The sequence below is a fragment of the Neofelis nebulosa genome, chromosome 6, assembly GCF_028018385.1.
Source record: "Neofelis nebulosa isolate mNeoNeb1 chromosome 6, mNeoNeb1.pri, whole genome shotgun sequence".
Taxonomy (NCBI): Eukaryota; Metazoa; Chordata; class Mammalia; order Carnivora; family Felidae; genus Neofelis; species Neofelis nebulosa.
In genome coordinates, this window is record NC_080787.1 from 105,828,670 (window position 1) to 105,854,482 (window position 25,813).

At 37.4% G+C, this 25,813-nt stretch overlaps 1 long non-coding RNA gene across 2 annotated transcripts in view; it reads right to left on the reverse strand.

Moving 5' to 3' along the window:
• Positions 1 to 25,813, reverse strand: part of LOC131514716 (uncharacterized) — a 104,714-nt gene that overhangs the window by 12,111 nt on the left and 66,790 nt on the right. The window lies entirely within an intron of this gene.

A 25,813-nucleotide genomic window follows, 5' to 3' on the forward strand; every position in this document is an offset into this window, starting at 1 on the left:
AGACAATTACCGTACTTCTGAGTGAAAACTTGAAGTAGGCGGGCGAGATGGTTCAGGGGCATAAAGACACAAGTGGCTTCAATGATCAGCATGTTGATGTTTGCAACAGTAGGTATGGAAGGTACGGAAACATATGACCTTGTTCCCTTGTTTGAGGAGGCATCAGGGCATTGGGGAGATGCTCGTGTCCGTAGCTGAATGTATTATAGGTCATTGGTAACTGCTGTAACAGGCCCCCAAGAAGAACTTGAGGAACTTGGAAAGGGAATGGCTAATTCCGACTCGTGTCACCACTAGTGTCCTGTGCCCTTCCCCATTCTCAAAAAGCAGTACCCCATTAGAGCGTAGAATATCAGACCTAGAAAGAACTTTAGGGATCATCCAAGTTGGCCAACACCTTCATGTGTATACACACACTTGTTTGACACAAACACATATTGTGAGCCCAGGAAGCTTGGTGATGTATGCATGGTCATATCACTGGGGCAAGAATTCTTCAAGTTCCCAGCCATAGGCTGCTGAAACAAATCCTCAATCGCCCGATCAATCATTACCTTACTTTCCTTTGTGCAGTTGGTATACATGTAGAGAAAATAATTTTATTAAATGAATCTACCCTAAGATATGAGTCCCCTTCTTCCAACCCTCACCAGAATTATTTACTGAATTATTATCTAATTATTAAATTCATTATCATTAATTATTTAAATTATTATTAAGGAATTATTTACTACTGGGGTGCCTGGGTGGCTCAGTGGGTTGGGTGTCCAACTCTTGATTTCAGCTCAGGTCATGATCCCAGGGTCATGGGATTGAGCCCAGAGTTGGGTTCCTCACTGAGCTTCAAGACTATTTAAGATTCTCTCTCTCTCTCTCCCTCTGCCCCCTTTCCCTGCTTGTGCTCTCTCTCTAAAATAAAATAAAACAAAATAAAATAAAATAAAATAAAAATTTTAAAAAGAATTATTACTATAAATACATTTGTAAGGGGTGGTATTTCAACAATGAAACAGTTTAGAGGCAAGGAGTCTTTTCCAGAACAATTTAGATCACATACTTAACGCTGTATGTTTGAGACCATAGCAGCTGAAAGGAAAAGAGAATTTCCCTGCTCCCTTCATTCTCCGTACAGAAGGAGGGACTGGAGTAAAGTTTGTCCCTGGTCCTCTTCTCCGCCCCCCCTCCATTATTTGTTGTTGGTTGCTCAGGCCCAGATGCCTTAGCCTAATTCTTGCTCTTCAGTGATGGTGACAATAACCACCTTAGGGTAAATAAAGGGCTTTGCATACCAGGGGCTTGCCCTGTAACCCATCCCTACCTGACCTATCCCACAAAATTGCCAAGGATGCAAAGAATCTTGGATGCCTGTGCCCTAGGACACAGACCCAGGTATGCCCAGGAGATTCCCAGGAGAGTTTACAGTTTCACTCAGTTCAGCACTGCCCTCCCTATTTCTCTAGTTCAATTCTCTCATTAGGAAAAAAGAAAATAACAATAGTAATTTTGACAACTCTGCACTTTCCTATAAGAGGTACCCTCCAACCCCCTTTCTCTCTTGGAAAGAGTGTTGCTATGGTTCACTGGGTGAACGTGGACCCAAGGCTGGCTTCCTCAGGGGACTCCTCCAAGTGAGTCCAAGGGAAATCCTGTCCAAGGGAAGCCACCCTCAGTCCCAGCCTCATCCTGTAGAGGAACATGGGCTCTGCCTCTGGGGAGCTTGGGGATAATATGCAATTTTGAAAGGCAAATATGGTGGACTATTTTCTTAGCCTCCAGAAGAACAGGGCTCCACTTTTCATTTATCCCTCAGAGTCTGGTGGCCAGCTCAGAAAACAGAGGCATCTGCTCCCATTAAAAAAAAAAAAAAAAAAGAAAAAAAAAAAAAGCGTATTAGGTTCAGCTCTGAAAAGAAAACTTTAAATTTGGAGAAAAACCTTTGTTTAAGCACATCGGGTCTATGTCACAAGCTGAAAAATGCCAGGAAATTCCAAGCTAAAGGTGGATACTTCATCTATAACTCATGGCATGGGGCTTATTTTTATTCTTTCATACGCCTGCAAACTGAGGGTGAAAGATTAGAAAAACTGAGTTGTGTGTGTCTTGTTTTGGGTTTGGTTTTGTTTTGGTTTTTTGGTCTTGTCAGTTCATGTCATAAACTTGGCACTACTCTGTGGTTTTTTTAATTTAATAAGAATATGAGATTATACTGATCCTGCTCTCCAATTTCTCGTTAGTGCTGAACAAGCACTTTTGGCACTCGCAACTCAAATTGCTGCCATGTTGCTCTGTGCCTTAGTATGTTTGGCTATGAACTCAAGTGTCTTGACCTACCATCTATCTTAAAGGCCTGAGAAAGAAATCATTTTAGCATTCCTGCTCTTAGCTCATATACATAAATCTATGATCTATGACATGCCTGCGGCTCTGAAGTTAGCACAAAACTATGAAGAAAAAAAAAGAGCAGAGGGGATGGGGTGGGGGTGGGAGCGTGGAAAAAAAAAAAAAAAAAAAAAAAGCAAAAACAATAAAGACCCATAAGCAGAATAGTATAAAATCTCTTGTTTTGTGCCCAGCCATAGGTTCTGGATCTTACGAATGGGATAAAGAATGTACGTAACTTCAAAAACATGTAACTCTTTCTCTTTTAAATGTGGGAAATGTTCATTTTTCAATCTGAGTGCCTTGGATTTCTGTATTTGTTTAAGAGTTGTGGGGTACGTAACAAAAATACGGAGCTTGCCACAAACAGGCAGTTCACCTTTCCGAGGATTTGAAAGTTTGACCACTACAAATGTCTGGGAATAAAGGAGAAAAAATGAAACATTAACACCAAGCATATCCTGGTAGTATAATCATGATTATGACTGTCAGTCATTATAACAGAAGAACAAAGCATGCCAGGGAACAGTGATAGAAATATTGCTTTAGTGAAACAGACGATGCTCTGTAATAGATTAAACTTTAGCATCAGTTCTCAATCAAATAGTAAGTATTTATTGTGGGCCAACCAAGGAATGCTTCATTTACTAGAAATGTAAACGAATGGGACCTACCCTCAGTTAGCTTCTAATCTGGCTTCAGTAGGCCAGTATAGGGTATGGGATATAGGATAGTGCACATGTAACCACCAAGACTTAAAAATTCATGTGCAAGGATTGATCTTGGGAACCCAGAAACCACTTCTGCAGTGGGTGAATCCATGGCTCTAGACTTGTACAGACTTGAGGTGAAATCTTACTCCAATTCATTCTTTCACCAGTGTTCACTGAGTGCTCACTCGGCAGCCATGTCTGTGGTAGGAACTGGCGGTGAAGCAGTGAAAGAGAAAGAGATACCACCCCTACCCTCATGGAGCTTAGATGCTCGTGTGCAACACAAATGTCAGTAATCACACAAATGCAAAATCCCAAACTGTTCTAAATGCTGAGGGGAAAATATAAGGTGAACAAGAGAGTATAAAGAGGTCCCAGTTCAGGCCAGGGAGTCAGGCAAAGCATCTCTAAGGCAGAAGCCAGAGAGAATATTGGCCTGCAAGAGACTCATGGAGCAGAATGATTAGTGGCAAAGAACAGGGCTGACAGCAACCACCCCCCCCTCCGAAAATAAATAAATAAATAAATAATGAGTGCAGCACTTGGGACTGAAATGATCTTGTCCATGAATCAACCTGCCTGAAGTTCAATCTCCTCATCAGTAAAGCTGAAGACGTTAATATCTACCACAGATTTATATTAGAAAATAAATAACATATTTACAGAACATCTTTACAGAAGCATCACAATATCCTAGAAAAACCTACTAAGACTGTACCAAAGATCGGTCAATGCCTCCTGAAGAGTCCTACAGACATAATAGAGAACAAACTGATCAAATACTTACAGCGCCATAACGAAGAAACAGATTCTGGAGAATAACGGGAAGACATGATGTCTGCAGTGGGAGATAATTAATGGTGGGGCCCTTAGGGGTCAACACTGCTTTTTTTTAACTTCAGCAAAGCATTAGATTTATGAAGAAAGACATTTAGAAGTTCATATAACTAAATATACAAACTGGCTTGTTTGTTTTGGATCATTCAGTGTCTGAGAGTGAATTATTCATTCAAGCTTTAATAAATTAGAATTTTTCTATTTGGCAGTTGGCAAAATTTACTTAAGGAAATAAAAGAGATATCCACCAAGTTTGGACTGGCTTATGCATTTTTTTTTCAACTGGCTCAAATCTCAAATCTCCCAGCTTAGACGGTTCAAGTTATTTATTAGTGTGTATCTTTTACTTCAGTGATTTATAGTCCATGTGAAAACAAATCTTGAGACTGGTTGGAACTCAAGTATGAAAAAAGCAAGAATTTACCTGCATAGTATCTGGCTCAATGATAGCACTGACTTTGGTAGGAAAGAGAATCTGCTGTGAGAATCAAAGCCAATGGAGTTTTTTCCTCTATCATGAAATAACTTTTCATGACACCCCATTCCCTTTCAAAATGTCACTGCTATATCTCCCCCCGCCCCTGGCTTAAACATACTTTTTTTTTTTTTTTACATTCTCCACTGCAATACGTTTTTGGTGACTTCCCACTTCTGAAAACAATTACAGTTTTGGCCTATTCTTATCTGGATTCAATAGGAAAATGTCATTCTATCAACTACTCCACATAAAAAATAATAGCTCCCAAAAGATGATATGTAGTTGAAGATCCATTAGAATTCAACTTTTTCTTAGAAGAAAAACAGAAGACTATTTATTTGACTCACCCTTCCCATAAAAAAAAAAAATCATGGCTTTTCACTTTCATTCTGCTTTCTCATTATATTGTTCAAACATCTCCTCAAAAATATGTCTTTGCAATTTGTTTTATTCTACTTACTTCGATGAGCTTGATAGAAAGTAAAAGAACCCAGCGTGATGTCTCTGTTTACTTATGACTTACAGAGATCATGCATGACCCTTGCAAATTTTACAGCAATTGTAGAAATATTTCCTGGTATCTGTCACTACTTAGTTTTTCAGTCTTCTTGGGCTCTTTCAGTGAGCGTTGGCAAATATGCTTGTCCTCCATTTAATAATTCCTAATATTGAAGGAGGAAAAAAAAAAGCACAAAATTTAAATCCCAGAATTGCCCCATCTGTCTTAATCCAAGAATCATCAGTAGAGTTGTTTGCACCCTCGTCCTATCTCTCTAGCTTAACAGAAAATGACATCCTTTCTCTTCAATTGGAGGTCATATAAAACATTTTTCCAGACCCTGACACATAACAGGCACGGGAAATAGTAGTTCATCTCTCACCCTGTTTACATATCTTACTGCATCTTTGGTACTTTGTTGTTAGACATCTGCTTAAAATTGAAATTTAGTAAAATTACACATTATCATTTCTTGGTTAAAAATCTCCTATTCAATACATTGCCTTGAATTTGACCTGTGGCTTTGAATTAATTTCCCATTGTTCTCTCATTCATCATTTCTCCATTTACTAGTTTTCTTCATTTACTTTTGCTCTTCTCTTGTCTTCCCATTGCCCCAACATTCCCTAGCTTCTCTTGCTGCCGGCAAAAGTTGTGTGCTGTGAGATTTCAAATCCGGCAACATCTCATCATCAGCCAGTAAATGCGTGCTTACCACTACAGACTACCTACTGGGTGTCAAGTGCTCTGCTAGACTCTGTTAGGTATAAAATCATACATCAGGTACATCCTTTACCTTGGACACAAAGCATTGGAAAAACAATTTGGACCTCAAGTTGCACGAAGTAAAGTAAAATGAATCCAGAGATAAATGAGATAACTGAGGCTGAAACACACAAGGAAGAAAGACTTCGTGGGCTGGTCCAGATTTTGATATGCAAAAAAGAAGATGGTAATCAGCTTGTGGACCAAACTATTTCTGTTCAGTGGTGTACAAACTCATGTAAACTTTCCATTTTACCACACGCTACAGATTTTTCAAAGCATTCCACACTTATGATCTCATTTGACTCTGTAAAGTAGATAGGAACCATATCTCTCATTTTAAAAATCTGAGTCTCAGTTTAAGGAAGACACCCTGGTGCCTTCTGGTATTAGAGGTAGAATGGTAAGAAAATCACAGGCCTTGTGATCCAGGGTTCAGAGAATTTCCCACTATAGCAAATACAATAAAAAAATTCCCAATTGCAAGAATTATAGGGGGCCCCTGGTGGCTTGGTTGGTTAAGCGTCCAACTTCTGCTTCCTCTCTCTGCCCCTCCCTGACTTGTGCTCTTTCTCTCTCTCTCAAAGTGAACAAATAAATGAAAACAAAAAAAAAAAAAAAAAAAAAAAAGAAAGAAATTTGGGGTGCCTGGATGGCTCTGTCAGTTAAGTGTCCAACTTTGACTTAGGTCATGATCTCATGGATCGTGAGTTCGAGCCCCCCATCAGGCTCTGTGCTGACAGTTCAGAGCCTGGAGCCTGCTTTGGATTCTGTGTCTCCCTCTCTCTCTGCCCCTCTGCCCCTCCCCTGCTCACACATTGTCTCTGTCTCAAAAATAAATAAACATTAAAAAAAAAGAATTATATAGTAATGGCTTTCCATAGATATGTTCCACAGAAGTAAGGCTTATGGAAAAGAATAAGTATATTTATAAGATCTATCTATAAAATTTCTAGCTACTGATTACAGGGGGATAAAGCCCAAACTCAGCTAAAAGTAAGATCTACATAATTGTTTTAGTTTGCATAATCATTTTTAAACTATTTGTATATTTTTCTAAGAATAGTTTTTAAACTAAGTTTTTTATTTCAAATGTCTAGCTTATTTTTTTAGAGAATATTTTATTTTTTAATATGAAATTTATTGTCAAATTTTTTTGCATACAACAAGCAGTGCTCATCCCAACAGGTGCCCTCTTCAATGCCCATCACCCACTTTCCCCTCCCTCCCACCTCCCATCAACCCTCAGTTTATTCTCAGTTTTTAAGAGTCTCTTATGGTTTGGCTAGCTTATTTATGACCACTCATACATTACAAGTCCTAAAGATGAACAGAAATATCTTAATTGCCTACCAAAAGTAGAGTTCAGGTTCGGCTTCTGACCAGTGGATTTTAAGGTGTGATTCCACCTGAAGGATGTTTGAATTCTGTACCTAGCCTTCAACTTCCCCAGTATGGCTGATGAGTAGTAATTAGACAGTGCTTTCTTAAAATAACACAAATACCCATTTGTTCTATTTTTCTTAAAACGCAAACAATTTAATTATCCACATATTCGAAAATCCTAAGACTCTTGTTCACAGAGAGAATCTGAAAGATGTTTCCTTCATTTATTGCCTAAACAACTCAACAAAGTATGGAATATGGACAATCACTATTGCTTTTGCTATTGTTTATTATTTACAGCCCACCTATATCATAATCATAGTGACCATTAATTAAACCCTAACCTTGAGCCAAGAACTATGTTACTATTACAGATATGACCTCACTGAATTACCTCAAGAATTTTATTAAGGAATATCATTACCCACATTTTATACAAAAAAAAAAAAATTGAGTTTGGGAAGTAACTGAATACAGAAAGATCAATTGCCCTGGTAATTCCATTATTGGGGTACTTCTTCCGTAAGGAAATGTAAACATAACTGTTGTTATGTTATCTCCCGTCTCTGTTACCCTAAACACAAATGTATTAACTTAGCTCTTTTCCCTGTGCTATCAGAGAGATGTGGTGCTGTAAATAAGTAAATAAATGAAACAGCAAATATTAAAATGAGTGTAGAGTTTTTTTTCATGGATACCCACCCATCCCAGTTAATTCCGCTCACCTAGGGATGCTCCTAGAAGCCATGGAAGGACTATGAAAGTGTCTGTTGTGCATGTGACATTTTTTCTATAGCTAACGGAAAGCCCACATTGACTTTATTCACTTACCTATATCCTTAACTGGGTAAATACTGTTAAGTCTATACCAACAGAAAAAGTTCTGAGAATAGCACACACCTCCTCTATGCCACCTTACTGAGCCTCTGCTCCACTCCCCCATCCTGAAACAGCTACTCAGTTAGGCTGCAGCGTGGAATCAAAAGAACTGAACAGGCTGTTGGATTTAATCTTTAGTCTTGTATAAACTGCATAATTTCAGTTGCCCGCAGCAAACATTAATTTACTTATTCATCATTTACGGATACATATTTATTACCTACCATTACTATTACCTACTATCGGTGAACTAACAGATGTTTTGTTATTACTGGTGATACTAGTATGACGTAATATGTTCTCTTTCCCAAGACTATTTGGATTTTAACAAGGGAACTGCCTTAACTCACAGTAATGAATATTAGGCATTAACGAATATCTTAGAGGCTACACATGTCGATAGAAGGCCTCACCAGTTACCTTCAAGTCCTACCTAGAAGCATTGAGCTACAAGTTATTCCAGCCTTGATCATCTATCTCAGCATTCATAGATATCTGCTCAGGTATGAATCCCTGTTTTAGAACTATCTTCCCAGACCACCAGCACGTGGGTGTATTTAGCTCCACTCAATTTCAACATGAAGGGTATCTGATTTCTTGATACAAAGACATTCTGAGAGACAGGTTCCGGGAAGAGGTCTTCTTCATAGTACGTTGTTTATGAAATACTTGTACGTGAACAGTTCTGGGAGTGAGGAGAGAACGGTGAAGAACAAGTGAAAAAGTAACACAGTTGCTCCCTTGAAAGGAGTCCGTGGGTGTTGAGGGAGAGACAGACATTAACACACACTCACAAATACACATAGAAGGTGAGAAATAAAGGAGGCAATGGGGAATGATGCTGGGTGTGAATTGGAAATGGAAGGGTCTCACCTCAAGGGTCAGAATGGAAATACTGGTATCATATTTGGAATTACTCCTCTGCACTCACCTCTTCACTCATTTTCCGTGGGGTCGTGGCAGGTGAGAAACATTAATATGTTCATTTTCTTGGATGTCTACATTTTACTACTTAGCCATCTTCCTCCTAGCCTTCATGACCTTCAGTGCTATCAACTGCACGGAGGGGTTACGTAGGGTCCTGAAAAGTTTCTAAAAGTGAAGCTTATGGACCACATGCCCGAGAGTCACCTAGGACATCCGTTGGAAATGTGCCTTTCTGCTATTCCACTCCAAATACATGAATCACTGTGACTCTAAATGAGCATTTTGACATGCTCTCTAGATGTTTCTAATGAACATCGTTTACAAACAGTGCTAAGAGCACCAAACTAGAATCGTTAAGCCCTCATTTAGCTCATATCTAAAATTAAGAGTTGGATTACATCACCTCCAACACGTCCATTTGTAACACCCATCACAAATATTTCATGATTCTAGCTTAAACATTTCTGTCCTGTGTAATTCCTTTGAATATTTTGTCATTATTTTTCTTGTTTATTTTTCCCTCCAGTGTTCCATTCTTCAAAACTTTTATTCCCCCTCACTTAGGAGTTCTCTTAACTTACGATTATGAAAACAACAGAATGATGTGGTTTGCTTTGGACATTTGGACCACCTTATGTGTAACTGATTTCAGGAATATAATGGGAGCATGCTAGATTCTGATGGAAGCCTTACTCCTGAAAAATTCATTTGGTTTACATTCAAAATCATAAATTTTTCAAGTGTGGAACAGAAGGAATTTGTGCTTATGCTCTATTTATTACTAACCCACCCCTCTAGGACTTGTACTTTATTTGCCCTTTAACTAAAATATGGGTCTTGAGCACATAAGGCATAAACAAAGAGATGTTTTTAAAACAGGTATCTTAAAATGTCTAATCAGAATTGGCTCTGTTCTTGTTAGGCTACAAGACTGCACATTCCTAACAGACAGGATCTTCAATTTCAACAATTAAAGGTGTTCCAAACGAGTGTTTATTAATTGAGCCATACCATTACAGTGAAGTCCCTCTGCACTTCCTTTTGTCAAACCTATTGAGGATGCAATGCAGAGCTATTTGGCAGGTGGCCACACTGTAAAGCAGCAGGACGTATTTGGCAGATTTATAAGTCGCCAGACTTTTGCCATTTGGCTTGCTGGTATGTTTTCTAGTTCTTTTTTTTTGTTTGTTTGTTTTTATCCTTTCCTTTTTTTGTCCTTCATATGAAAGCATGGCTTTTCCTCAGCAGAGGATGTACTTAGCATCACGTTAATTATCAATAATTAAATAGAAACGTGACTTTACAAAATTTTTGCAAAACACATAGAATTCTTGGAGGAGAATTTTCTCAAGACCACACAGGGTAATCTTCAACAATGCCCCATATTGATCTACAGATATTAATTACAAACGTCCGTGTTGTAGGCACAAAAGCCATTTGCCTTCAAAACATGTCAATTTTACTTTACATAAATGCAAATCATATAATAGTGTCTATGAAAGAAACCAAAATTCCTTTTTCCCTACGAGAAAACGCAGTTTCAGTGAGTTTGACCTGTTCCGTCATTAGTATATGTCTTGGCTGAATATGCCTTATGTTGGATTACGAAACTGATTTCTTTGTATATTTAATAACAAATGAAACAAACGCAACAAAACAAAACTCTGGCCTGAAATCTGAGCAACCATGACCCCTGCCTTGGGCCCGATTTTAAAGGACTCTGAATATCACAAGCAGAAAATAAAAATCTATCAGGGAAAACATAAGCACCTACATCACTCAGGATGCAGAGCTCAGCTCCAAAACCAGAGCTATACCTGAAGCCCTAAATACGTGCTTTCCACTTAAGCCCCAGGGAAACCCGTCATCACATCGCTTGCCCTGTATCTTCAAAATTCTGTGAAGTGTGCCGTTGGAGATACTGCTTCTAAGTGCAGAGAAGATTTGGAGGCAAGCACGTTAAGAAAAAAGGACAAAGGAATGAACTTACCAAATCCTTCTTCTCAGCATATATGCAATGAATTCTTTGCAGCCTGAAATATTAGTTCCCAGTAGGGCTGACAGCATCCTTTTGTATTTCTCTTTGTGTCCCAATTTGTGGTTCTAAGGTACTTGCAGATTAGATTACTGTACACAGAAGTGGCCTGTGGTAACCTTTGCAATTATTTAGCAATATTAAACGGTTCCTATTACCCATAAGTTTGTATACATGTGCTCAGTCAGGTAACATGCCTAAGGCATAATATTGCCCCTTTACGTTGGAAACCAGATGGGTACTGAGCGCTAGAATATTTTAACAAATAAATATTTAACACGTTTCAATTAACTTTTTAAAATAAATGTCTAAAACAGAATTTAAAATATTTAAATAATTTTATTAGTACATTTGATACATGTAAATTAAAATGTGCATTTGCATTTAATTTTAATGAGATACATTTAATATTTTAGAAAAAATATATACTTCCTTAAAATCATATATAAAAACTACTTTTAATACTTTACATTCACTTTAATTTACATCTTGACTGAGACGTATTCGATGAGTATACTTCTAATCCTTTATATCATTACTGTCAACACACAAAAATAACTTAAAACTTTTGATTACAGCAATATAATTAGAGTAGAAATGTTATGAAATAAATAACGTATGTATGTATATAATTATTTTTCAAAAAATCTGATTCATAAATAAAATATGTAAACATGGGCAAAAATGATTAAATTCAGTTGTCTTTCATATCTACTCAACTTTCAATATATAAAAATCATATCTTTGCACAAATTCTCTTTTGGTATGAAAGCATATTTGAAAAAGTAGGAGGGCTGAACAAATTTAATTAAAAGTTTGATACCTGAGTTTATATCTTTTAAATATTTAGACATATGGTGTATATATAATATATGATTCTATTCTTATCTTGTCTCTCCAGTATTGGGGGAGGTCTGTTTAACAATGTAAATGTTTACCAACAATGGATATGGAGTCTCAGATTAAGACAATGACTATCCATGTGTCATTCAAAATAAGTACACATACCACAGTAGCTTAAAAATTAAACCATGGAAAAAAATCACGGTATATAGTAATAGTCCACTTTATTTCTTCAGTACATGTTTTATGGCAAACCCTCAAACAGTAGACTCAAATTATTCCCAATAGACACAGATGCTATTCAAAATCATGAAGTTAGCAGAAAGTCAGGGCATAAAAATTGTTTTCACAGTATTTGTATCTAAAATCCCAATCTCACTTAACTTCAGTTCCGCTTTTGGGAATCTTGATAAAGGAAAAGTCAGTTAACTGGTGAATGAAACATCTCTTGGCATGTTCAAACTTCTTAGGAGACATTTCTTTCTCCATGCTATTATCTATCTTAATTATGCATAGCCATCTTTTCTTCTGTTGTATTTGTCATGGCAATTATAACCCCCAAGGCATTAAGTTATTAAGAATGGAGACTTTAAGGTCAGATTGGAAAAAGAATCAAAGGAAAACATCACCAAGCTTTGTCACCAAAGAATAGCATTCTTACAAAGATATCTCATCATTTCCTTAAAAAAGACTGCATTGTCAATGACTTCAGAATCCAACAGTGGGTCCCAAAAGATATAAATTGATACAGGCATACAACCTGAGTTTGATAACTATAAACAAAAGCAATTCTTTTCAGAAATTAAGAATAAATCTCGAAAAACCGCAAAAGAACTTAAGTAGCTAAAGCAGTCTTAAAAAAGAAGAAAACTGGAGGTATCACAATTCTGGATTTTAAGATATACTACAAAGGTGTAGTAATCAAGACAGTATGGTATGGGTGTGAATATGGACACATAGATCAGTGGAACAGAATAGAAAACCCAGAAATAAGCCCACACTTTTTTGGTCAGAATTTTTCTTCAACAAAGGAGGCAAGAATATGCAATGGGGAAAAAGACAGTCTTTTCAACAAATAGTGTTGGGAAAGCTGGACAGCCACATGCAAAAGAATGAAACTGAACCTCTTTCTTTCACCATGCACAAAAATAAACTCACGATGGATTAAGGACTTAAATATGAGATCTGAACTCATGAAAATCCTAGACAAGAACACAGGCAGTAATTTCTCTGACATCAGCAGTAACAACATTTTTTCTAGATATGTCTCCTGAGGCTAGGGAAATAAAAGCAAAATTAAACTATTGGGACTTGAACAAAATAAAAAGCTTCTGCACAGTGAAGGAAACAATCAACAAAACTAAAAAGCAACCTCCTGAATGGGAGAAGATATTTGCAAATGACATATCTAATAAAAGGTTAGTATCCAAAATCTATGAAGGACTTCTACAACTCAACACCAAAACCCCCCAAATAATCTGATTAAAAAATGTGTGGAAGACATGAGCAGTCATTTCTCCAAAGAAGACATCCAGATGGCCAACAGACATATGAAAAGATGTTCAACATCCCTCATCGTCAGGGAAATGCAAATCAAAACCACAATGAGATACCACCTCACACCTGTCAGAATGACTAAAATCAAAAACCCAAGAAACAACGAGTGTGGGCATGGATGTAGAGAAAAAGAAACCCCTGTGCACTACAGGGGGAATGCAAACTAGTGCAGCCACTGTGGAAAAGAGCATGGAAAATCCTCAAAAATTAAAAACAGAACTATCGTGTTATCCAATAATTCCACTACTGGTTATTTACCCGAAGAATACAAAAACGCTAATTCAAAAAGATATATGGACCCCTATGTTTACTGCAGTGTTATCGACAATAGCCAAGTTATAGAAGCAGTCCAAGTGTCCACTGATAGATGAATGTGTAAAGAAGTGGTTTATATATGCAATGGAATATTACTCACCCACAAAAAAGAATGAATTCTTGTCATTGATGGATGGATCCAGAGGGCATGACGCTAAGTGAAATAAATCAGCCAATAAGAAAGACAAATATCACATGATTTCACTCATGTGTGGAATTTAAGAAACAAAACAAACAGAAAAAGACACCAACCAAAAAACAGATGCTTAAATGTAGACAGCAAACTGATGGTGAAGGGAGGAGAGGGGGGGAATGGGTGAAATAGGTGATGGGGATCAAGGGTACACTTATCATGTTGACCGCTGAGTAATGTATAGAATTGTTGACTCACTATATTGTACACCTGAAACTATTATAACACCATATGTTAACTATACTAGAATTTAAAATTTTTTAAAAAGAATAAAATATGTGTGTAAAAACAATAAATCCTGATACAAATAGAGATCTCATAAAGGCATATTTTAAAATTAAACCCTGAAAATATCTGTAGGCTACCTAAACACAAGGGAATTGATAACACAAGGGTAGCTACGAGAAAGAACACACACGTGCAAAGGTTGGTTATTTGAAAACAATCTCTTATTATTATTCACTTAATCCAACAAATTATTCTTTTCTTCAGAGATTTTAAAATCCTAAACCAAAGGTAGCGTAATATTCCTGGACTTTATTTTGCTTTGTATATCATTTCAGGCGATCAGAAAGTAAAAGTTTTAAAAGACATTCTCTTCATCTGTTCACAAATGCAATTTTGTTCTGGCTTCTATTTCAAAACACCTATGAATATATCTGACATAGGCAAGAGATTGGTTGTTGTATTTTCTTTATTTGCAAACTCTTTTCTCTAAACCCACTAACAGTGGGTTGCCAGAAAATACTCTCCTTTTGCTAATAATCAGATTTTACTATCATTGGAAAGAATAGGAAATGATGTGAACTTTTTATCTTAACATTTTATCTTAAATATTTTGGAAAATAAAAGAAAACTTCAAATGACATCTTCACAGAGCTGGAAAAATAATGTCATGTGTTTATCTTGGAAATTTTGATAAGTGTTACATTGTTGAATGGGGACTCTTTTTTTTTTTTAATTTTTTTTTTCAACGTTTTTTATTTATTTTTGGGACAGAGAGAGAGAGACAGAGCATGAACGGGGGAGGGGCAGAGAGAGAGGGAGACACAGAATCGGAAACAGGCTCCAGGCTCCGAGCCATCAGCCCAGAGCCTGAGGCGGGGCTCGAACTCACGGACCGCGAGATCGTGACCTGGCTGAAGTCGGACGCTCAACCGACTGCGCCACCCAGGCGCCCATTGAATGGGGACTCTTGATGCACTTTATAGTTAACGGACAAATAAAGCTACTAGAATCTATCATTATCATTACTATTTTAAAAGTCCTCTTCAAATGACAGAATATAATTTCTATAAATCAAGTAAGCTTTTTTTCAATACTTCTGCATACTTAAATGAATTTTCATGCCATCATTTATTCTTAAATTTGCTTTGAGAGTTGGTAATTACTGTAACGTACCATAATTCATTCATAGGTGCATTTAAGTTTAGCTTCACCATATATACCAATGTGAAGAAAGCTCTTTGGGAAAGATGAGTCAAAAGAAAACCTTTTACTTCACGATGTCAATATTTTTTCTTCAAATAGTCTAAATGAGATTAAATTTTTTTTTTAATGATGAGTGTTTTCCTGTACGTGTATAATATTTATCTTGAGTTTGCCATCTCAATTTTCTTTCTCAAAGAAACACTACTGGAAATCAGTACGAAGGTGGCATGGTGATGACATGTTTTAAAGAACAAGGTGACACACAAAAATTGGCGTGACACTGAGGAAGTGTATTTCTTTGGCAGAATCAGAATGATGCTTTGTTGGGATAACTTTAACATTTGCATTCATTTTTTTGGTTATATACAAAGCCATAATCTACTCACATAGCTCTGCTTATACTGTGTTTGCAATCAGTAAACACTAGTCTTTAAATGATCAGTTTGCAGATTTTGTAGACTTCTGCTTTCATTTCGTTTCACCTCAAAGGTTCCTGGCTATATTTTTATATTTAACTGAAAATACTTAATACAGACATCGAATGGCCTGCAAACTATCTAGAACTGAAGAGACATATTTATGTTAGTTCAACATCAGAGTCTCATCCATACTTACAAGATGGAATTACTGTCATAAATAACAAATTATGTTTCTGGCTTTTGTCACACATTAGCCCCCCAAAACAGAAGCAACACATCAAAAAACAGGGCTTTAAATTCCCACATTTTATACTGATATTTATAATTTTAAAAACAATGAATCTACAGAAAAATATGACCCAGTTTACCTTCAGTGGAAATGCAGTGTGGAGGGACTCTTATCCCATGGACTTGAACCACATCAAAAAATCAGGGATAATGGTCTATTAAAAAGCCACGTATCTTCGCTTAAAAACATCATGACTTAAGTGCCCAGAGAACTATTGCTGACAAATTGCAAAGTGACACTGGCCTCCTTTTTCTCAAAGCAATCGCTGAGATTACTCACCACTCTGACCAACATCCACTCATCAGAACTCATCAGAAAGCACAGCTCCGTGTAGTTGCAGCAAATCCTGTCCACTAGGCACAGTGGTCATTGCAGGGAGATTGCCTTGTCCTTGTGAGGTCCCTGGGTGCTTCTATGCACTCTAAGTTTATGTATTTATTTTTGAGAGAGAGGGAGAGAGAGAGAGAGAGAGAGAGCATGCGAGAGTATGAATGGGGGAGGGGCAGAGTGGGAGGCAGAGCGGGAGAGAGAGAATCCTAAGCAGACTCCATGCTGTCCACGCCGAGCTGGACACAGGGCTGGATCCCACAAACCGTGAGATCGTGACCCGAGCTGAAATCAAGAGCTGGTCGCTTAACCAACTCAGCCACACAGACGCCCTTCTATGTGCTCTTTAAATGATTTATCAGCAATTGAAAACCGTTTTCCCATAAAATAAGAGTGTAGTGACTTTAATTACTAAAAACGCTGTCTAAAGGAAGACAGGAGCTGGTAACTGTAGACTTGCTATTCAAACTCGAGTCCCCAGGCCAGCAACGTTAGCATCACTCGGGAGCTGTTAGAAATACACAATCTCGGGCCCTGTCCTAGATCTGATGAATCAGAATCTGGATTTTAACAAGATCCCGAGATGATTCATATGCACGTTAAACTTTGAGAAGGACAGATCTAGAGCAGTTTTCTCAAACTCTGTGCAGAATGAACTGTTTTTATCAGTGATTTCTTTACAACCTATAGTATTGTAAAACACAATAAAACCAAATTACTTGAATGATGAAATAAAAGGTCCAAAGGCATACAAACCCCCACAAATATGATTTTTTTTCTATTGTAAACACAGACAAAATAACATTCTACCAAATTATAAGGTGTTTGGTAGTAACGTCACAGATGTACAATATCAAGAGTGTCACCCACTTTACTGAAAATTGTTTCATTATGCAATATATAAGAACAGCCTTTCAAGCTTCTAACTTTTATTTTTGCCTCTCAATTTCATCTGCCCTTGGCAAACAGGTTGCATACTTGATTGTCACATGCATACAATTATTAAGATCATTCAAAAAACAAAAACAAATATATTAGAAAGACAGCAAAGTCCAGCTGACCAGTTTCCATCTTTAAACAGTTGAGACCAAGCTGCTTATTCTGCCAATGTGCAAAGAACGTATTTCATACCTTAAATCTTCTTGACAGAAATTGTCACCCTCTTGCCTCAGCATGTAATAATGGTAGTTGATAATCAGTTTCCATGCTATCTCATAATAAAGAGAATAATCTCTAATCTAATGCAGCAGGCGCTACATAATTCATAATTTTTACCACATAGCTAGGGGCACTGCTTAGTGTTGCTGTCTTTCTGTTTTAATAGTTTCTAACCCAAACTCCTCAACCTAGATAAGTACTCCAGAACATTCCTGTGTCACAGCTGGCATCAGACCACATCACATACCATCAGACCATGCTCCTGCACAGGAGTCAAACCCCAAGCCAGATCTGTTGATAGGGTAATGCTTATAGTTTTCTTTTACAGAGTTCAGAGCTAGAATTCACTGTCAGCTAGGTCAAAAAGATAATTCTTCCAATGCATCATCATGTTCACTTTGCACATATATGAACAGAACTGCTATGTCAATAATACATGTGCATTTGTCAAGTCAAGTGACGTAAAAAAATATCCTGCTAGTTTTGTTTCTTCTTTGCATGGGTGTTCGGTAGAACCAACCAGCTCCTGAAAACATCAAACTATAATGTCACTGGAAACTGATGCATAATCTTACTTCTCCTCTGCAGACTTTCCAGTGTTCCTAGCAAAATTTCTTTGATCCAGCTTTTTACTAGTGCTTCAGCAATTGGATGATTTCTTATTCTTCTCAGCCCAAAGTGCTACTTTACAAAAAGCCTGAAAATTACTAATATTTATATGTAAAATATGAAACATCTGCTTCTGTTGGCTTTTGAAGTTAATAGTCTTACCATTAGCATCTTTTTTTAAAAACCTGTGCTTTGTGATTTGTGTGTAAATGACTCTTAACTTTTAATGGTGCTTTCACTTCATTAGCCATTACCTCTTAGTTAATAACCAACTGTGATTTTCACACACCACCATCAATTATTGCTACAGAGTAGAACTTGGTCTAAGAAGGATCATAATCCCAAGTACAAGCAGGACAAACTCCTTTCTTCTTCCTTTTTTTTTTTTTTTTTTTTTTGGAATCTGTCACCATCACCAGCATTTTGTTTACTTTTATACCCATAGCTATTAACCAAAAATAATTCAATGAACCTTATTTTACCACATGTTAGTTAGAAATACAAATAAATAATGTATTTTATGTCTGTTGTGTAACTAATAATATTAAATATAAATTTGATTTTATTAAAGGATAATAATGGAAAAGTACAAGTTATTTTTTTTTTAATTTTTTTTAATGTTTATTTATTTTTGAGACAGAGAGAGACAGAGCATGAGCAGGGGAGGGGCAGAGAGAGAGGGAGACACAGAATCCGAAGCAGCTCCAGGCTCTGAGCTGTCAGCACAGAGCCCGACGCAGGGCTCGAACTCACAGACCGCGAGATCATGACCTGAGCCGAAGTCGGACACTCAACCAACTGAGCCACCCAGGCGCCCCGAAAAGTACAAGTTATAAGAATAAACAAATGCTTATGTTTTTTTCTCACGTATACATTTCTGGGTTACAGTTCACTAATCTGAAAATATCTCTTGTTGTGATGCATTCTTACTGTCCACGATTATTACGTACCTCATGCCACATGTGGCTCCCCGTGTTAAGTTTGACAGTGGTCTAACTGGTCTGCACCCTGTTCATTAAGACAAGTCAGGAGCTTGACTATCACGACGATACATATTGCAGGAAAAGTTCCTAAAGGCTTACTCTCAATTTCTGTGCATGTCTCATTGCCGAGCATCGGCTATGCCATTTGCAAGCTGGAACCACATTTGACCAGCACTGATCTAGTCTGGCTCTCAGTTTTGTTGGGTTTATTTCATCAGGGATATACTGAGCACTGTGCCCTGCTATTGGGTGGGGGTGGTTAAAGCACGCTCCTAGACTAGAGTTGCTAAAAGTCTCCTTAAGGAGTAAAGCAAGGAAATAGATAGTATTTTTATATACGTAATTGCATCGGATTTTCCTTAGAGTATCCAGAGGTGCAACTACATTCAGATAGAGGATCAGGGAAGTCTTCCTAGAGGAGATAATCCCTGAACTATGTATATTAAAAGATGAATGAGTAGCACTAAACTATGGGAATTTTTTCCATGGGGAGAGGATATCTTAAGGAATAGCATGGCACAAGTACATGCTGGAGAAAGGGGTAGGAGGCGTGAGGGTACAATGAATTCTTTGGTGCTTCCTAAGGGTCAATTACAAGATAGGTCATGACACACTATGGAACTGCAGGGGAAGAAAGTCCCCTTTACGAACCCGGGAATTGGACCCATGATGTCCCCTGAGAGATAAAGCAATTTGTTTCCTTATGTGTGCGTTGTTTCATTTCTGAACATATGGGAGTCAGGCACAAAACCACCCCATTTTCTTAACATCCAGTCTACTGTGGAACACTCAGCCATTTTGTATCAGCTTTTTCTTATGGTCTTTAGATGTTCCTGTTATTCCTGTCACTCGAAAGTCTCCTTTGTAACTATGATCATGAGTCCTTAATTTCTCAAAAATTGATCATCCATTCAGGTGTTATTCCAGAATGCTACATCTCTCCTTCAAACTAGGTCCTTCTCTGATCTATTGCTGTATTCATCAGGCCAAGAGGATGGAACGAACAGAAGTGTAATCTGTGACTTTAGACAATTTTATTTCGTGTAGGCAGACAGCATTTAAAAACAAGTAAATACAGGGGCACCTGGGTGGCTCAATCGGTTAAGCGTCCAACTTTGGCTCAGGTCATGATCTCACGGTTCGTGAGTTAAAGCCCCGCTTCGGGCTCTGTGCTGACAGCTCAGAGCCTGGAGCCTGCTTCGGATTCTGTGTCTCCCTCTCTCTCTCTCTGTCCCTCCCCTGCTCACACTCTTGTCTCTCTCTCTCTGTGTCTCTCAAAAATCAAGAAACATTAAAAAATTTAAAATAAATAAAAACAAATAAATACAGAGAACAAACTGAAGGATGCTGACCAGGGGGGAAAGGGAGGGGATGGGCAAAATGGGTGAAGGGGATGTAGGCTTCCAGTTATGGAATGAATAAATCATAGAGATGGAAAGGTGGGGAATATAGTCATGGTATTGAAATAGCGTTGTATAGTGACAAATGGCTGGCTCCAGGCTCTGAGCTGTCGGCACAGAGCCGGATGCGGGGCTCGAACTCATGAACCGTGAGATCATGACCTGAGCCGAAGTTGGACACTCCACTGACTGAGCCACCCAGGCACCCCTGAACCTACATTTTTTATATAAATAAATTTAAAACAGGCGCCATGCTTTTAAAAAGTTTCTTTCATTTGTTTAGGTATCTCCACTTTTATTTCATCTATCTACTCAGAATAAGAGAAATCAAAAATAAATTTATCTTTCATTTTATGGTTATAGTTTGGGCAAGTAAATCTTTAGCAGCAAACTTTACAATGATTTAACCTAAGGCAATGCTCTTCACTGAATAAAACTGATGAGATAAAAAATTAATTAAAATAAAATAAAAATAAAACTGATGCCACCATAAAAAGAAATTAACACACAAAAATACAACTTTATTGACTCATACAATAGGCTAGCTGTAATTTATGTTACTTTAATATTTAAAAATCGTTCATTTGTTTTCTGATTTAGAATCTGGAACAGCTTTTGACCTGTGTCCCCACCATTTCAGATCATTGTCCAAGAAAGTTTGAGTGCAGTCTTTTTGGTTATGCAAAGGTCCCTATCAAAAAAGAGACTTTCGGGGGCGCCTGGGTGGCTCAGTCGGTTAAGTGGCCGACTCCGGCTCAGGTCATGATCTCGCGGTCCGTGAGTTCGAGCCCCGCGTCGGGCTCTGTGCTGACAGCTCAGAGCCTGGAGCCTGTTTCAGATTCTGTGTCTCCCTCTCTCTGACCCTCCCCCGTTCATGCTCTGTCTCTCTCTGTCTCAAAAATAAATAAACGTTAAAAAAAAATAAAAAAAAAAAAGAAGAGACTTTCGCAATGGTTCCATAGACCTTAAAACATTTTAAAGGTCTTAAATAAGTAGTTAGTATTTTTTACAGTTGATCTAGTTGATGTTTCTTAAAATAAAAATCAAGTTTTGAATGTCAGGGCAAAGCCGATACTTTTCCCATATTCTCTCACTACCTCAGGTAAAATTTCTCACCTGAATTTTTGATATCTGCTTTCTAACTGTCAGAAAACAATTAAGGATTGTTACCCTACTCATTCTTTGTTACTCTAGGGCCATTTGAGACTTGGTTGACAGTTATCATTGACCTTAACACTTCTTTAGAAAAATGAAAGCTTTATAAGCAAGTATGCAATAACCACTCCAAACCTTAAAATCGCACCGAAAGAACTATAAAAGCTGGCCTAAGCAGTGCCAATTTGTGAGTATTTACTTGGGGTGAGGAATGCCAAATAGCAAATGAAAGGCGTCGTGAGTTGTGGTGTGAATGTTAATCGGTCAGTAAGAAATGAGAGGTGTGGTGAAGTTGAAAGTTGTAGGAAATGACTAACCATAGGCAGCAATCCAGCAAAGTCCTGAAAATCACATGCTCCAAATTCACTGCCTGTGGCCTCCACTACTTCTGCAGAGCCGCTTCAGACTCTCCAGCACAAGGGTAGAGTAAATCGCAAGAGTCAACAATGGCCGGTGTTGTTTCCAGATTATTTAAATTCTTATGTAACAGCTAACCATGGCTCAGATCCTTCTTTAACTATAAAAAAGATTGAAACATTTTGAAAAGGGTATCAGTGGTTTGCATCAACGTTCATAATGGCTAGTTTGATGCTCTATCCTGTCAAATTCTTTTATTTCTCTTATATTAATTTCGTCATTTGGATTTTTCCAAATTCTTTCTTTACTCTGTGCTTCCCAGAGTGGAGATCATGGTGTGTCCTATTTGCCTGTATCTTCAGCGTCCCCACCAGGGCCTATATAAATAAGGTGCTCAAAAATGCGTGTGGAATTGCTTTCTTTTAAATGCCATTCCGTTCCAAAGATGCAACTCTTTCTATCCTATAACTGCCTACTCCCTTCTTTATTTTATTTATTTATTTATTTTTTTTTTTTTTGGTGCTATTTCCTTCTCTACTCAAAAGGTGGCATTGATGAAAGTTAAAAATAACAAAAACCTACATGCTTTGTGTTTGCAAATAAGCTCACGAATGGAGTTCACATCTTTGATCTATTTCTTTTCTTTGTTCACATCTGTTGTCCATTTTAATAAAAATTCTCTTTCAGGGCTTGAACTGCAACTTTGATCTACCACCAGGCTTTTGTCTACTGGTCCTCAGCATGAGGCATCAGGCACCAGAGACTTTCATGGGAGGAAAAGATGGAGAGAACATAAACCCCAAGTGCCCTTCTAAAGAATAGATTCAATATTTTGACCGTACTTTTCTTTGGAGTACAAGGATATTCCTTGTACTTAGATACTCAGAACCGTGTTTTGAAGGACTACTTGCATTTTGTCTCACTCAAGGATAGGTAATGGCTAAACCTGGTATTCGATGTCTGCGTTTAAAAGCAAACTAACAAACAAAAACCTCTAGATTAGGACATCAATGTGATTAGGTTACAAAATAATTGCCAAAATAATTCACATTCAAGAGGGACATCAATACTATGCCAGATTGTGTGGCCTGTATTTTTGTTTGTTTGCATGTGTGTATGAAACCATGAGTTATAAAAAAGGAGAGAAATCAGTCAATTGGACATTCAAGCAAAACAATCTGTTTGTGGTTTTATAAAGGACGTAGCCACCTAACCAGTTAAAACTTTTACTCTCCCAATAATTGTTAAAGCATTGTACAAATATATATATTATAAAGAGACTCTGATTGTGTGCTTTGGAAAGTGACTTAGATTTGGTCCTCCAGCCCCCAAGCTTGCTGTTCACTTAGAAGATACGTTTTTGGTTGGATTTGTACCAGGTGCCTTGTGTTTTAATAGAATATATGGTTATATAATTCTCCTTGATAATTGTCCTTATTAATTTATTTCCAAAACAAGAGAAAGTGGACCCCGAGGTCTTCGTTAATCTCTGAGATTTTCTTTCTCATTTATCAAAGAATATTAATTCATTTGAATAATATCCCAATCCCTTCCTTTAATAACAAGAGACTGTTCTAGCAATGTACTATTTGTGAGAAATGGGACAGGGGCGGGAAGAAGAGATCTGAAGGTAAATTGAAGAAGCAGTTTCACGGGGGATTACTTTTTTTTTTTGGAAGTTTTATGTTCAGGATTTATGTCTAGAGAAATCTAAGGAAGAAGAACCATCAGTTGCTATGGTCTCACTGCATTGCCCAATGTCTTTTAAAGGTACCCTAATGACATAAGAAACCGTATGTCTCTAACACAAAGCAGGATGGGAAGGGACCTCAATGCTGCTCAGTGGAAGAAGATAGATAACTGAAGTCGCCTTAGTGTCTTCCCCACTAACTCTCTTGACTCTTTGCCCTCCTAGAGAAGGATGAATTGACCCCATTAAGCATTCCCTATTGGCTCTAGTAGTTACTATTTCAAAGCAAAATTTCTGCGTATAAAATTAGGCTTTTCTGGATTTTTCTCATCTCAAAAGAGGATCGTGAAAGACACAAGTAAGTGTAATTATTCTACATTCACATTTATTCATATGGTTGGGCATAACATGGGGATGGTGTGAACTTTTCATAGACTCATTGTCATATGACCATGTTCCCTTTACATGAATACAAGTCCTCACCTTGACCAGCTGTCTCACCAACGTGTGCCATTAGTCATAGCATCATGAGACACATGTACTGAGGAAAATTCATCTCCATTATCAGAAAAGCAACTCAAAATATACATCTTATTTTTAAAATATACATAGTAAGTCACGTTCTTTTAGAAAATCAATTACACACACACACACACAAAAAAAAAACCCACGAAAGCATCAGTTATACATCCTTCTTTTTTTTACTTTCTATCACCCTAGAAATTGCAGAAGTACGTATAGTTGCATCCAGGAAATTGTGAACCTTAATATATCCAATTTAGCAGTAATATCATGCGGGACACGTGTTTAGGTTTAAGTGTAGCAATGTTATGTTTCTTCCAGCTGCTATGTATGAATACTTCAAAGTACTTGGCTCTTGACTGATGAAGATTCCATGTCTTATTGATTTGGTTTCTAGAAAAGTAGGGGATTTGTTATTCTCTATGAGCTAGTGGCATTTGAGAAACACATGTGCAAAAGCCTTGCAAAATTTATATACACATGCACGTGGGGGCACTTTTATTGATGTCATATGAAGAAGTGGAATCTCCAGGTTAGTTTTTTTTCTGTAGAATAAGTCATATTATATAACTCTTTCATTTGCTGCCTATAACATGCATGGTGAAAAACTAAAATAAAACCCTCATTTTAAAAAACCAGATGGAAAATCATGCTGGCTAGATAATACGATGTCTTCTAGAGACACACAAAAGTATAGCAAGATCCTTTCTATTTTTTTGAAATCTTTTTTAGAAAGAAAGGAAATTTGAGAGATTAGGACTATTGAATCTTTTTTTTTTCTCTTTCTTCCTTTTTGCAAAGGAAAAAGAAAAATCTTGCCTGAGACAAAATTCTGCCAAATGCTAGTTGCTGAAGGCCCACAGTGAGGTCTAAGCAGAGTTCAAGACTGAAATAAATGTCTAAACACAAGGCATGCATAGTTTCTTTCACCGCTGCAATGCTCCATGTATTAATCTGAGTGCTGGAGCTCTTTTCTGCATTTTTGGTTTCTGTTTTTATAAAAATAAAAACCCTCAGTGTAATGAGAGGAATAATTCCTGAAGCCACTAATGTCTTTCTCGGAGTCAGCACAGATTAGTCTCATTGGCATTGTTTCCTTCATTGTGCGTTTCCACACTCTCTACCCTAAATCTGCAGACTTTAATTTTTTTTTTAATCTTTCACCATACAGAGTAGAAGTTGCATCATTAAATATTTTGCTGCTTGTTTTTCGAAGGGAATATTTTCCAATGCAGTCTCGATCCTCAACTATCTAAGGAGGTAAATATAGCTCCCTAGGAGGAAGGCTACCAGAATTCACAATGTCTTTTGGCATATTTACCTTTTTGAGTTTATATTCTGACTCATGGTACTTTGGTAGACATACTCATTCATGCTTTCATAGGAAAACTGACTTGTAGCATCCACTGGATCTTTTATTGCAAATCATTTGTGTGTCTGTAGCATTGATGACAATAATAGCCAATAGTCACTGACAGTTTACTATGTACCAGGTGCTCTCCAGTGCTTTATATAAATTTACCTACCTACTGTTACAGTGAGGTGCTCTCATCAGATCCACAAGGAAACTGAGGCACAAATACCTTGGTTAAATAACTTACTTAAGGTCATCGAGCTGGTAAATGGTGGAGCCAGAATTCTAATCTAGAAAATCTGGTTTTAGAGTC